We start from the raw sequence: 14,711 nt of genomic DNA on the forward strand, positions 1-14,711 counted from the left end.
TTACAGGTAGTAGGTGCTTCAAAGTCCTCTTTGCACAATTTAAAATAGCTTTGAAATGGATGATGCATTTGACAGTGTGTGCTTAACGCAAAAAGCTTAGCTCAGTGACAGTGTTTATTTGCTTTGGAATATTTCTAGTTTCAACCATTTGCCTCCCTGATAGACCTTCTTACATCTGTTTTCGATTACACTAAATTCAATAGGCAGCATCTCACAAATCACATCAATCAAAAGCACTGTAGAAAATCAAACAGTTGATTGTTTTGAGTATTCCCTTGTTTTTTGCTCACTGAAAACACAAGGAGAATCCTTTAAAGGTTGGGAGTGGGAGATATTTCTGGTGCCATTTTTAGGGGACTTTGACACATCGCAGGAGGAAGAGGGAATAGTTTGACCCAAATCATCACAGATGTCCTTGAAGATAGTCACTTATTAATAACATCAGGAATCTGGAGGCCACCTCTAGTCCTCGTTCCAACTCTCCTCCCTTGCCTGCAAGGCTCCAATCCAGTATGATGTCCTAAGTTTTATCCTTTTTTGGTCTGCGTGCACCTTCACTTGCACTCGCACGTAACCACAAGGCCCCCACAGGGCCTCAAAATCAATCTTGCAGTGCTTAAAATAATCAACCTAGTTGAGGGAGAGGGCTTACCAGTGACATGTACAGTAGAGGAGTATTCCTTCTCTACTTTGACTTTAATCTTATTCTCTAATTTTAATATCTGAAAGGCCAGCCTTTTTTTTTGGCTTTGTTTGATTTGCACAATCCTAAAAACACATTTCAGAGTCATTGATTTACCTCAAATTAACCAGACCTACTAGAGACATTTTATGTTGTACTCATGGAAGTACAAGTTGAATCAGATACAGCTCCATGCAAAATATTTACGGCAATCCATTTACACATTTCGTTATATTACAAGCACAAACATTTGTGCATTTTATTTATACGTTATGCAATATGCAGAGTTGGTACACAATTGTGGAGTAGAAAGAATAGGATGAATTGTTTTCTAATGTTCTTCACAACAAAAACGGGAAAATGTAGTGTGCTTTTGTCAATAACTACCTTTTGGTTCAATTACAGTGGTCAGTGGTCAAAGTTTGTTCTTTATTTGGAAAAATGCGAGACATAAATATGCTTCCACTTGTCATCGTTTGAAGCACTTTGGAGTGATCTGTTGCTGAAATGTGCACAAATAAACTTGACTTGACTTGATCTAGATCACTTCATTAGTCATGCACTGCTTTGCTTGTCTATCACATAAGATTGCAAAGAAATACACTGAGTTGTGGTGATAAAACTTCTAAATGTTAATTGGATAATACCTCTGCAAGTGAATTTAAACATGGCTGTAAAATTGCTTATTTACTAAAAAATAAATAAATAAGAATGGAAATAAAAGGTGTACTTTGAACATAATTGGTGACCTCTGTCTCACTGAGATGTGAACCTAAGGAAGCTGGAAAAATGTGATCGATCTCCCAAGACAAGAATAGCATCTTGATGCTGGCCTGTGGTCATCGGTGAGACTGTCTCCTCCTTCCTGGATTGGGTAATTAGCTACACCATTCTCTGAGATGCATCAGGCTGACGATCTTCAAACAATCCCTATTTCTGTCTGTTACAACCTTTAGCTAATGAGCTCTCCTGCCATTTAGGGAGGACACAGAGAAGAGAGGACTGGGGAAAAAAAAACAAAAAAAAAACAACTCCTACAAAACAAGCCAGGTTAAATCTAAAAGGCAAGTGAGCTCAAAGAAATGCCTGAAATCACAATTTTTGATATTATTTCAACTTATTCTAATGTATGCTGATTTTTAGACAGCGACGGGTTTTAAAAGGTTTGCAAATTTGTCCCAAACCAATACAGAAGTCAAGGAGGCTGTGCCCGCCCTACATTGAAACTCAAATATAGCTGCACGAATTGAGGGCAGCACTGAAATGTTGCATTAAGCATGTGGGAGAAATCCTTCTGTTTTATTCATTGCAAGATGTTGGACTGTGTAAACTGTTCTCAGATAGAACAGACAGTAACTGTGCGAGTGGTTAGTTACTTTGACTAAATCTAATTTTTATTAGTATTGAAAAGAAATGTTTATATTAATCTGTCAGATGGAATAAACCATCATCTAGATCGCTGTTTTTTGAGGGTTTTTTTTGCTTGTTTTCTTTTGCCATGGCTGTCAGAGGAGGAGTAAAGTAATTACAACCCGTCTCTGACTCACACTGGCCGAAAGCCCAACATGGAGGGTTTGCAGAGAACTACAAATAGAGAAGAAGAAGCAGGAAAACACAACAAACAAAAAATAGACAAATGTTAGAGATGATAACGAAGGCGCAACATAATTAAAAAAATAAATCCTAAGCTGGAACGGTGGAGTGGGATTGTGGTGTGTGACAGATAGATGGAGGAGAGGAAAGGCTGGATGAAAGGGTGAGGAGCTAGCAGGAATGGCAGAGGGAGAGGAGGAGGGTGAGCTTCCGATGAAAGGAAGTGGGAGACATTCCAATAAAACACATAGGGAGTGAGTGCATCTGTGTATGGGTGTGCTTTCAGTCCCTCCTTTGTGAGCAACAGTGTGGCAAGGGAGTGCAATAATCACAACCCCAGTAGCATTGTATTACTGAGTACCAAGATTAAAGTTGCTCAGTGTATAAACCAAGTTAAGTCTGCAGTGAGCCGTTATACCATTATTACGACAGCATAGCTAAATTAAGGCCAATAAACGAGAAACATATGAGATGGGAATTCATAAACATGGGAGTGTGCTCTAGTTAGAAGGTAAATATTAAGATAAATCAGTTACTTTTTGAAGTTTGGAATACAATTTTGATTTCCATCTCGTAGGTTAGGGTGAAATGTGCACCAGAAGGAGAGGAAAATAAAAGCAAAAGGAATGAAGCTAAAACTGACAGAGTCTGGAGAGAAAGGAGGAAAAAAAACAAAGTGACACTGTGACTGAAGGACAGCCAGAGCTCTGAGCTCTCTGTCTAGATGGCTCCCGGCCTTGAAGGCTGCCAGCGTCGAATGGCACATTTGGCAGCTGTACGTTTGCTTGGATTTCTCAGAGCTGTAATGCATCTTGCTTTAAACCCATCCACTTTACTACCTTTTTGTTATTTAGCTGCCTAATTTGGCTGACCTCCTCTTTTTTGTCTGACCATCAGTCCATAATGTAACTCTGGAGTCTCCCTCAGATTTGCTGCACTCATTGAGGTGAAGGTGAGTGTTTAATGCAGCAAATACGATGACTCAGTGATGATTTAACTCTCCCCTGATATACCTTTTACTTTAACGGTTCTTAGGAACCAGTGAGATCTCCAGTGGACAGTGAGTTGCTTGGTGGTGGTTCGGCTGATATTTGTGGCCAGCGCTGGTTAATCTTCCCTTCTCTCCTCAGTTCTGGACAGGCGTTAGTATCTTCTCCCTCTGGAAGAATGTCAGCAACAGTGGGTTTTGCAACGACAATCAGAGACACCTCTCTTTTTAGGGAATCTGTAATTCAAAGAATTCTTCTGCAGAATTACGAATAAGCCAGGGCAATGGCTTATTCCTACAGCTGGAAATAGACAGTGGGTGTGCAGACAGTAGATTATTTTGGATCCAGGATTTATGATAAGAACTAGGATTCCTTTTGCCAGCAATGAACGTATCACTCATGGGCGACAGGTTGCAAGGCAGGACGATTTCCTTCAGTGGCTCCTCTTTGTTCTCATGATGTAAAACTCTTCCTCTTCCTACCAAAAGCAAGTGGGATAAACAATTCAAACAACAGCCTCCTTGCTCCCTGTAGTTAAATCTTTCATGGCTGGAGGCCCAGTAACGTAGTTCATTAAAGTGTTTTTTGATTTTCATTTTTGATTTTTGGGTGGGGCAGTAAATTTATGAGGGTGACCTTTGTCCCTCCTGGGCCCCTTTCTGGTGGCACCATTCTATTAAGACTTGCTTTGGTCTAAAATGTTCTGTTGTCTAGCTGAATTTTCTCTGCTTAGACAACCTGCAGTAAAGAGAGCTTTTTCAATCTTACTGCAACACTTTGTTCACAGGAATGTTTGTTCACAATGACCTCGAATCCCTAACTAGACAAAAAGCCAACCACATTTCTTTTGTCAACCCAAGGTTTCTTGCAGCTTTTCAGGTGATATTTTCCTCATCCCTCCTCATCTGACCCTATCTGTCAAACCACACAGCCGTCTCCGTGCAGCTGTATTTTCAGCAAATACAAGTGGCCACATATTTGAAGGTCTCTGGTGAATATCTGCGGAGAATGGCTGCGAGCACCTGGACAAAAAGGCAAAACTGTAAAGTGTGACAGAATGTGCACGATTGTGTGCCAGTCTGAGTGCGCACCTGAAGGCTACTAAAACAGAAAAGTAATATAAATTGGTAGCTTCTGCATGAAACTGAGCAAGGAAACCAACTTTCCCACTCACATGCACACAGACAGACACACACAGAGAGAACAGCACAGAGGCAAATAGAAACCCAGTATTTAGTTCCTGCGTCACCACAGTGGCCATCTGTCAGCATGAAGGCCTTGCGTATGGATCGACTGAATTAAAACTCACACACGGAGATGCCACGCTGCGTCTAGATACAATAATTGTTCAATTCACCGAAGAAGTCTCTCACCCCGCTGACCTTTTCTGTGTTGCAACTTGGTTGGATTAACTTAAAACATAAAGCACCGGATAATCTGCCGGTCTGAACAGTTCTTTGTCATATCCCTTCATCTATTTCTCTCTTCTTCCTGTCTTTTTGTCCCTCTCTCCATCTCCATCTCCATCTCCATCTCCATCTCCATCTCCATCTCTACCCACGTGTAACTGTCTGTTTGTCTGAATCTGCCAAAGGCTGATGTCATTGTCCACCAGTGTGCTACCATGTGTGGGATGAAATGAATGCCGAGGTATAATCCCACGGTTTAATCCCGACCACTCCTGCACCAACCGGACAGCCCAAGAAACAATCATGACAGGGAGAGGCAGGTTTTTATTTTTTGGGGGAGGGGGTTGGTAAAATATTGTAAAAAGAATGAAGCATGGAAGGTTTCTGTGGAGAATATTTCTTGTTGCCTTTATGAGACTTTTTTTTTTTTTAAAAAAAGGCTCATTTTACTCAAAAATGCCCCCTCCTGCTGGGAAGAGAGTGAGATGGAGGGAAAGAGACGGAGAGATTAAAGATTATTTATTTCTCATGGGTGGGAGACAGTGAGGGAGAGAGAGTGAGTGAGTGGGAGGGAGGGCGGCAGTCAGAAGCACGCAAACTAATTTTCACCGATGAGCAGACAGTCGTGCCAGAGTGGGAGCTGCGCTCAGTTCACCTCTCCAGCGCTGCAGGTCTATTAACAAAGAGACCTTATTAGTAACATCTTTTTTTTATTTTGCGAGCACTAGTTACCACGGCGGACCGGAGTTTCCTTTTGGGGATAAAGAGACTGCACACCTGCACTTCTCCTAAGCAACGACAACTTTAGGTAAGCCAATGCAGCGAAGTTGAAATCTGTTTAATTATTTTTTGCAAAAACAGTAAGGAGTCAAAACAAAACAAAACATTAAATTAACAAAAATTTCATAAAGCAAACAATCCAGGATCAAGAGATTTTCTTCTGAAGGTCTGCTCAACCAGCACGCGTAAAATAGCTGCAGTGTAAATCTCCAAATGAAAACAACTGGAAAGTGCCAATAGTTTGATATTTCTATTATTAACCCAATGTGAAATCAAAGCCAGTACAGCATGACAGTTGCTTCAGCTGTTGTTTTTCTTTTTCTTTTTTTTTTTTTGGCTGTTGCAAAGTGTTAAAAGCCTGACAGATGACTGTCCATATTTGGCATTTTACTGTTAGGAATCCTGCTGCTCTTACATTTTACTCTTAAGTAATCTCAACAATAGTCTCTTTCTCTGACCAGATTGAACATTTGTTTTGGTACTTACACTCATTCACTTATTCATTCTTTGTTCTTCAAATGTTCTTCACTTTTAAAAGCACTTAAAGTTATAGTAGATCCATTTGTAGTCTTATGTAATGATTCCACTTCAAGGCGTCTTTAGGAAAAAGCAAAAGAAGGTTCTTATTCTTTCTGGAAAAGTTTATTTATTTAATTCAGTTCAAATGAGAAACACATAAGTTACAAATTTATGTCATAAAATGATTTATTTCCAATTTTTATTCTGTTGTAGATAACTATGGCTTACAATTAACAAAAACCAGGAAATCTACTTTTTTTAAAAAAATACTTGATTACATGATAGATTAAAATTATATTTCTACTTGAGATATTTTATGGTTTACAGACAGAGTTACCTTCCAAAAGGTGTGCAAGTCTCTTGACTCAAACATAATTTGGATACAGCAAATTATTTTTGCTGCAATGAACTTATTCTACTACTTCAAATGAATTACTGAAAAAAGAAAATCTTTCAATGTTTTAATACATTGAAATGCATCTGGTGTATTGAAGCTGTTTCCATCTTAAGCTGCAGTTAATCATTTATTAACTTCCCATTAACAGAACAGATGCAATGCAATGTGTTTTTTGTTCCATTCTGGTCCATCTTCTGCTTCAAGTTCTTTGTGAAATCAAGGTCAATGTCAAAGGGATTAAGAAACATTATATATATTACATTCCGAGAAACAGGCGGCAGAAATTATTGAGATTAACTCCCTGGTGCTTAATGCAGCTTTACTAGAAGAGGTGCCAGAGAGGTATCAATTGAATAATTGAACTTATCAGAACTGATAAACTGCTTCTATTAAAGCTATAATGGTGATATTACATCATATTTTACTTTTGCAATGAAAGCAGAATACAGCCCCTTTTGGCCTCATTAAACTTGCTTGTATATGAAAGAGGAGAAAAAGAGAAAGCATCAGAGTAAATCTGGTTGAAGCTACAAAAAGAACTACACCTTTGAGACAATGTAAGGGGTTGCTGAGCAAGAAAATCAAATAAAGGTGCATGACGAAAACATGGTTAGCATGTTTTGTAAATTCATATGTGTGTTTCTATTCTATCTCTAGTCAGTTTATCTGTTGAATCCAATGTAACAAGATGCAAATAACCTCCTATCAAACCTTGACGTTGAAAACTTATTCTGTGCCTCTGCTTTTCTATATCTATCATCCATTCATCCATCTTTCAAAAACACCAGTATTTAAGATGCAACTTAAAATTAGACATTCTTCTTGGTGCTTTGCTTCTCAAACACAGAATATCTACATTTCCTGAATCAACTGTTAGACATAACGTTAACTACAATAAGGTAAATTTGCATTAAAAAATTAGAAATATCTGTAGTCACAGATCATTCTTCATGCCAGTGCACACATTAAGGAAAGAGACTGAGTTGGGAGATTATAATGGAAAATTACAACTGAGTAACCTACTAGTCAGATGCATTTAGAGTAATATTAAAAAGTCAAATCATCTTACATTGGGATAAAAACTATGACATAATATTATTGTAAGATGTTTAGGATTGGTCATGTGCAATTTATGTAATATCTATCAGTTTGCCTGCCAGTCGGTCTGTTTACGTTTAAAGCCCTTTTTTAGCCACTGCTTATAGAAGACCAGGCATCTAAAGGACAAAAAGATTACTCTTTTATACCTTATGATCGAATCTCCATTTTTAGTTTCACCAGTTTCATAACTAAGAAAGTAAAACACAGTACACATAACCTAAAGTTTATATAATATTTTATTTTAAATATGTGTCAGGCGTTATGCAGTAACCAGATTGATATTATTAGAATACTAAAGATGGAGATTCTGTCATAACATGCTGATTTTCAGGTGACACTTAAATATTATAGAACGTTTTGCAGGTACTAACGTTGAAACAGATCTTTCAGTTTGCAGATTTATTACAAATGGCAATGAACACATGGACCATTTTAAAATATTATTCTAAGTGAGTTCCTTACCTAGTCCTGATTTTAAGCAAATGTTAATTTAATGACTAAACACAAAGCTTATTTGGAGTTAAACGCAAATTTAATAGGTTTACTTGATAAGCTCCTATGACATTGTCCAGTTGCCAATATAAAAATATGCAAGATACAGTATAAGATCAAATTTTTCAATTTTTACAGTGTAAAATTATGAAAATGCCATAGAGAGTGCACATCCTGCAAAATGGAAATACTTCACATTGTGAAAAAGATGGACAGTCATGGTGCGGAAACTAAAGGAGCGCCACCTATCGCTAACACTCGGTAACACTAGTTGAACTTTGTAGTCAAGCCACAAAAAGTGTTACCGCAGCACGAAGGGCAACTAATGAACCAGCAAATGTTGATGTTATTTTGGCCAAAGTCTATGTATTAATTAATAAAGTAATAAATACATTATATGGATGACAACATAACTGTAATAATAAGTATTTTTTTACCTTCAAAATTATTAACTGTTGACCTCTACTTTGAATTAAATCATGTTATGCATTTTTGTTTTACATTTAAATCAATAATCATGACAAAGTGGTGTTTTTACTAAAGGTTGTCATACCGTGAAGATCTCATTCCACCCCATGTCCTTGTGCTACTACATCCAGCCGTTCAGATTTTGTTGTCTCTTTGATGTATTACATGTTTCATCACAAAATAAGTTTCAAATCATCTGTGTGCAAACAGGTGTAACGTGTTTAAATGGCATGGCAAGGCATGGTATGATAAATGGAAATAATAGAGTCAATAATCCTCGTTTTATTCTTGTGTAAATGTTTTCTAATGTCATTGCGCTGCCGAGACGCGGGCTTGCTACAGCCTGCAACCAACACGTTCGCAGTTAAAGTGATTTACCATCACAGCAGCCAGCACAGGTTACAAATGGTTGTAGCAGATTAGGAGGTGCCTCTATCCATCAGCATGACTTTTTGAAGCATCTGTGTAATGTGACGCAGTGTTTGCTCAGTGTCCCCACATTTGGTGGCCTACAATGATCTTAATGTAGAACAGATAGCACAGAGGAAACTTTTATCTTCTTCTTTTTTTAAAACAATTTGTCAGTGTGTGAGGCAAAACTGGTTTAGCTGGACAAGAAATGCCAACACATAACAGCCAGAATATGCCTTTTTGTCACACACACACACACACACACACACACACACACACACACACACACACACACACCCGCACACATGCCACAGTTATATAACAACAAGCTTCTGGACAAAGTGCACACACAGCATATGTTTTTGTTTTCTTTTTTCCTCATAACTGAGCTTGGTGCCAGAGGTATCTCATGTCCTGCCCTCCTTGCTCATCTGCTGCCTTCCTGCACCCAGCCACACTCAAGTCAGCTGCTCCCTCAATCCTCCAGCTGAGCCCCGTGTCATTTACAGTCCTCCTAATGTTATTCTCTTTTTCTATCCATCCATTTTTCTGTTTGCCCATGCATCTATTTCTTTACCTGGGTAAAGAAGGTAGTGTGGTGTACTCAAGATACTGATGTGGTGATGCTTCAGGACTAAAACCCCTGCAGGCTGGACTTTGGTTGAACAGTGAAGATATTATTGCAGACTGCAGCCTAAGTCAGCACAACTGAATCATGAGGAAATCTTGGCTCGACCATAGAGAAGTCCGACCAATCTCCGGACAGTGCCCCCTTTCTAGGGCTCTGACCAATATATTTCCCAACGTAGACGTATTGACACATACATATGTTTTATATTTACATCTTCATCAGGTCTTGACCTGTATTCCACACATCCCAAAAAGTGCTCTTGTGTGTTCAGACATCACAGTAGCCAGTAAACTGGCTGGCCAGCAGGCTACTATCAAGCTAATGAGGTAAATGTATAACTGATTTTCTAAAAGTTGTATTTAGGAAATCATCCTATTTCACCATACTTCATTATTGATGATTGGACTATGTATTCGGATTTTTTTTCTCATTTTTTACTTTATATTTGTATAGAAAACCATGCTCTCCATGTCTGGCTCTGACTCAGATTTTGTTTGTCTCTCCCCCTGCCATGTGTTACGTGGTCACTGGCATTCTAAGGTCCAGTTTATGCTTCCAAGTGTTTTGAATGTTTGAATGACCGTGCACTCTTTGTGTTAAACCGCTTTGTCCAGTCTGCTGTAGAGTGAACAGACCCATGATTAGGTACCAACACTTTGCTTGTTTCATGTTGGAGCCAATTTTACATTGAGAACTGCTTTAATTAGCTATAGCACAGATTCAACCAAGCGATGGGAACATTCCTCATTAACGTTTTTTTTCTACTATGTTCTTGTCCAGTTTTGATGAGGTTCTGTTACTCGCCTTGGTTTTTGTGTGGTGTTCTGCTGCTGTAGCTCGTCTATAATAAGGTTTGATGTGTTATGCAATGAAAGCTCCAATCCGGTACACATTGGTTGTAATGAGTGTTTTTTGAGTTTCTGTTAGCTTTTTATCATGCTAAACCGATACTTTGACACAGGATTTTCATTCACACTGTGGCTGTGGCTCAATGGACATTCTCTCTTTTTTGACCTTTTTGAGATGGGTGTGCAGGATAATTCCAGAAGATCAGCAGATTATGAAATACTTAGTCCAGTTTGCCAGAAACATTGATGACATGTTCATTGTCACTTGTATCCTTGTTCTTTCCCATGCTGATACTTGGATTGAACTTAAGAAACTCCCGTTGCTGGTGCCATATGATTCGTTGATTATCTATTCATGTTAAAACATGCAATTAAACAGGTGAACCTAATAACTTTGGTTGTGAGTGTATGTAGAAGTTAGTGGAGGATTGCCAAGTCTTTCTGTGGAAAACCATGTGAGGCACCAGACGCCGGAAAATGTTTCACTCAAGGACCCTCTGGTCCCAAAAACACCAAGTTGCTTCCTTGATGAGCAGTTGCTTGGACCATTCCACCTTTTCTATTTTGAATAGACAGTTGACAAATCAGTTCATTATAGCTGTTTGATTTGGCTGAAGTGTAAACAAGAGAAAGTATCTAAGTAGGACACTATGATGCAGTTGACCTAAAAATAGTATGAATGTGAGCACAAGGATGTCAACAAATCTCCCTGGCTTCCACATAAAAACATGCATCCTTTACATATTTTACACCTTTACATCTTTATCTCCTGCCAGCATTGAGATTGTTTCAATTTACTTTCCCAATTCTCACACATGCCCTTCGTGTTATTAATATTTATAGAATGCACATGAATATCAGACAGAATTTGATAATAGCTGGTATCATTTTGTGTGTGTGATGGCTCAGAAAATAATAAGGGATGTCACATTTTTACTGAGATTCAAATCATCAGTATCAGCATTGCAAATGAAAGTGGTTATGCTGGGGACTGCTAATGGTCTGCATTTCTAAAGGAAAACATCCATGAAGCTCACTTTTAGACTTGTTGACCACTCAGAGCACTTTACATTACACGCCACATCCAGACATTCAGACATCACGTCCTGGTCTATTAAATTAGTTTTTCTCAGAAGCGTACTTAAATGTTGTCAGTTAGCTTCCCATAGAAGCTCGATGATGGAGTTGAATTGTAAATAATAAAAAAACAGTAATTATACAGTACTTTGAGCATAACAATAGATTGTGCTGGTGTATGTCTTTGCCCTTTTAGCCATTATCCTTCCCTCTTTGTAAAAACAGTTATTTTGAGTTCTGAATAATCAGCATGTAGTTATTTTCCATTAAAGTTAGGTATTCATGAATTAGAGACAAATATAATTCTAAAAAAATCAAATCTCCCATGATTGAATTTAGTTGTAAATGTTTCCATATTTCAAATAATTCTGGTCCCAGTAACTCTTTAGGTCTGTTGACTCTTATGATGTTTGACTCATAATTAAAACTAAATATGTTTGAGGGTCATCTTGGATGTAAATATTTTTATTAGTTGCAGAAATATAATACTATCACCTCATATTGGTTGCAGTAGTGGATATGACATATCTGTGAAATGGACATAGATGCCCTTACAAAATGTTCAGCAGTAAGGGGCTCTGTTTTGTTTCAAAGACATTGGGTACTGTAAAAGTATGAACAGTACAAGACTGGGTGGACACTCATTTGAACCAAGCTCTCTTGCTCTAGGATTTCTAGGTTTATTTTCTGCTTGATGGACTACCATATCAATTTTATTTTTATTCTGCTTTTTGATGGGCATAAAGATGGGCCTCAGTGACAGTAGATAACTTGCTGAGATGAAAATGCAAGGGGCTTGAAGATTAAAGCTGTTCAGCAAAATCTTTAACTGGCTGTTTTATTGCATATGTTGAAGGACAAATTACTAGAGCTGCACGACCAGAAACCAGAATCTGTTCTTATGTATGATGCTCACAATTTTTCCTCTTACTTAATTATACATACGTACAGTACATACTTGCATACATACTTACATGACAAAATGTTCCATACCTTGTATGTGAACTCTGGAGCTCTTGCAGCTGCATGACAGTGTCCCAAGTGGAAACCTATCTCCACTTGTCGTATTTACAGGGAAAGTAGTGGATTTTCTCCACGTAAGCGTTTTTGTCTTCTTCAGACGTTGTAGTGTTGACAGCTTCTGATATGTTACAGCTCTTTTGGCACAAGTCCAAAGCATTCTTCATCTTCAGCTAACTTTAACTGAAAACTTGAAATGTTTTCTAATGTATTCGCTATTGTCAATTCTTTCCACTTCATCTTGTTCTGATTCAGAATTTGAATGATTGGTGTCACCTTCAGCCTCTGTGGAGAAGTTCTGCTCTGGCGATGCTCTATGACAGCCACTGTTCAATACTTGAGTAACAATTTCAGCTTTGTTCAATAACAGAAACCTAATCAGGAAGTAAATGTTTATGTAGACATGCTTTACAGAGATTATTGGCTGAAGCTAACAAAAACAGTGATGTGAGTAGCTATTCAAAGAGGGAATGTTAACCACCTTTGCATTTCCCCACCCTTCACTTCAAACTATATTTTCACTATTTTTTAAGACATTGGTGTTTTTTTCTTTGTTGTCTCTGTTCCCTAATGACCTGTTCCTATTTTTCCCATGGCACATTACATACATTACACAACTCTGGGCTATAATCACATATAAAGGTTAAGGACATAATATAATTGTGCATAGTTGTTTATTTCCTTTATTTTTGATGGAATAAAAACTGTTACATCTATATTAACAAAGGCCTAGCACATAGGAAAGCTTGAAAAGTGCATCTCTATAATTCATTATCAGTTATTAGTTTTTGAACTAATGACAAAGTGCTTAGATGACTATCAACCATTACATCAATCTGCAAGTCATTTCGTTATTAAGAGCTGCAGAAGTACAAGTTGCGGTTACTTCTGGATTCCTTAGGAAATATTCCACACTTTCTAATTTTATTTTTACTACACATGAACCAAATCAATCACAGCAACACTGCCAAAACACAAACAGCTGAACTTTTATTTATTTTGCTACTGTAGTGCAAGAAATTGTTGACAAATTATGAAACTATAGAACTGAAAACACTCAAACTGGCATGTAAACCAATACAAGCAGTAACACAGCAGGAAGAGAAATTAAACTCATGAAATCTTCATAAAGTCACGGGCCCACGGTGAAATGGTTCTGCACAAATCATTACATGCTCATTGGTGTGAGCCAGGATAAATTCAACAATTTACAGCAATTTAAAGTGAGCTGTGCTGGGCAGTGCTGTGGCAAAAAGCTATTCTTCCTCCAGCATTTCCATGCAAACAAATGTTTTATTTAGAAGAGAAAATAATTACGGAAAAGAAAGGTCGCAATGTGTTGTTTATAAAAAATTTTAAAAACCCACTAACAATGCAAGGATATTTCTGAACAGAAACAATGCTAATGCCTCAGAACAGTTTGAACAAAATCTAAATGCAGAAGAGGCAGAAGGATATTGGTTCAAAAAATGTTATTATTTACTTAACAAGCTTACAAAACTTAGAGAAAAATACATCTAGAACCCAAAGATTAGGAGACACACTGGAGCTGAAAATAAATAATAATAAATAATAAATAACTGTGAAAAACAAAAGTTAAGACAAAGGAATTTTAGAAATAAGGAAAACCAAAATCATAAAAGACTATGACAATTTCCACTTTGTATAAAGTGGAACAAAGACTGTGATCCACACAGTCTGCAAACGTTTCAATAACACGGTCAGTTTTGGGCTGTATGCTCAAAGGTATTCTTATCTCACATATTCATTTTGTATTCATTTCACTTTTGGTAATGGCTCCTTATCTCATCTACAAACAAGAGAGCGTAGCCATTGTCTGCTCTCTTTGACTCAATGAGGTTTGACCTGAGCTCAAAAGTCTGAAAAAGTGGAATACTGACAAAAAGGCAAAAGACTCTTCCAAAGCAAGGATCTCAGAGTCCTCTTTATCATTCATGTATAAGAAAATTGTTTTATGCACTTTGCTGTAAGATGCTTAATTAAGCAGCATTCAAGACATTGAGAATACATCTGTGGGGAGAGGGCGTAAATTACTAATGAGCTATCCCATCCCCAGGGTCTCCCTGTGTTATAGAAAAGAGAGGGAAGACACAAAAGAAAAAGAAGAGATAGAAAGAAAAGACAGATCAGAGGCAGAGGAGGAAGGAGGGAGAAAGAGTTCTTCGTTAAAATGGCATTCATCACCACTCCTTGTGTCTTTGCCCACATCTACGAATTATTTTCTCCTTTTTGATACCTTCCTAAAAAAATTCTTCCTTTTTACAACTCTTGGT

At 37.8% G+C, this 14,711-nt stretch overlaps 1 protein-coding gene across 2 annotated transcripts in view; it reads left to right on the top strand.

Annotated features, from left to right (window-relative positions):
- The first annotated feature begins 5,271 nt into the window (after nt 1-5,271).
- LOC102233005 (caM kinase-like vesicle-associated protein) overlaps nt 5,272-14,711 on the top strand; it is a 50,940-nt gene continuing 41,500 nt past the window's right edge. For both annotated transcript variants that reach the window (XM_023332784.1, XM_005808649.2), the window contains exon 1: nt 5,272-5,481. The gene's annotated coding sequence lies outside the window, so the exon portion shown is untranslated. The remainder of the gene's footprint in view (nt 5,482-14,711) is intronic.

The sequence above is a fragment of the Xiphophorus maculatus genome, chromosome 1, assembly GCF_002775205.1.
Source record: "Xiphophorus maculatus strain JP 163 A chromosome 1, X_maculatus-5.0-male, whole genome shotgun sequence".
Taxonomy (NCBI): domain Eukaryota; kingdom Metazoa; phylum Chordata; class Actinopteri; order Cyprinodontiformes; family Poeciliidae; genus Xiphophorus; species Xiphophorus maculatus.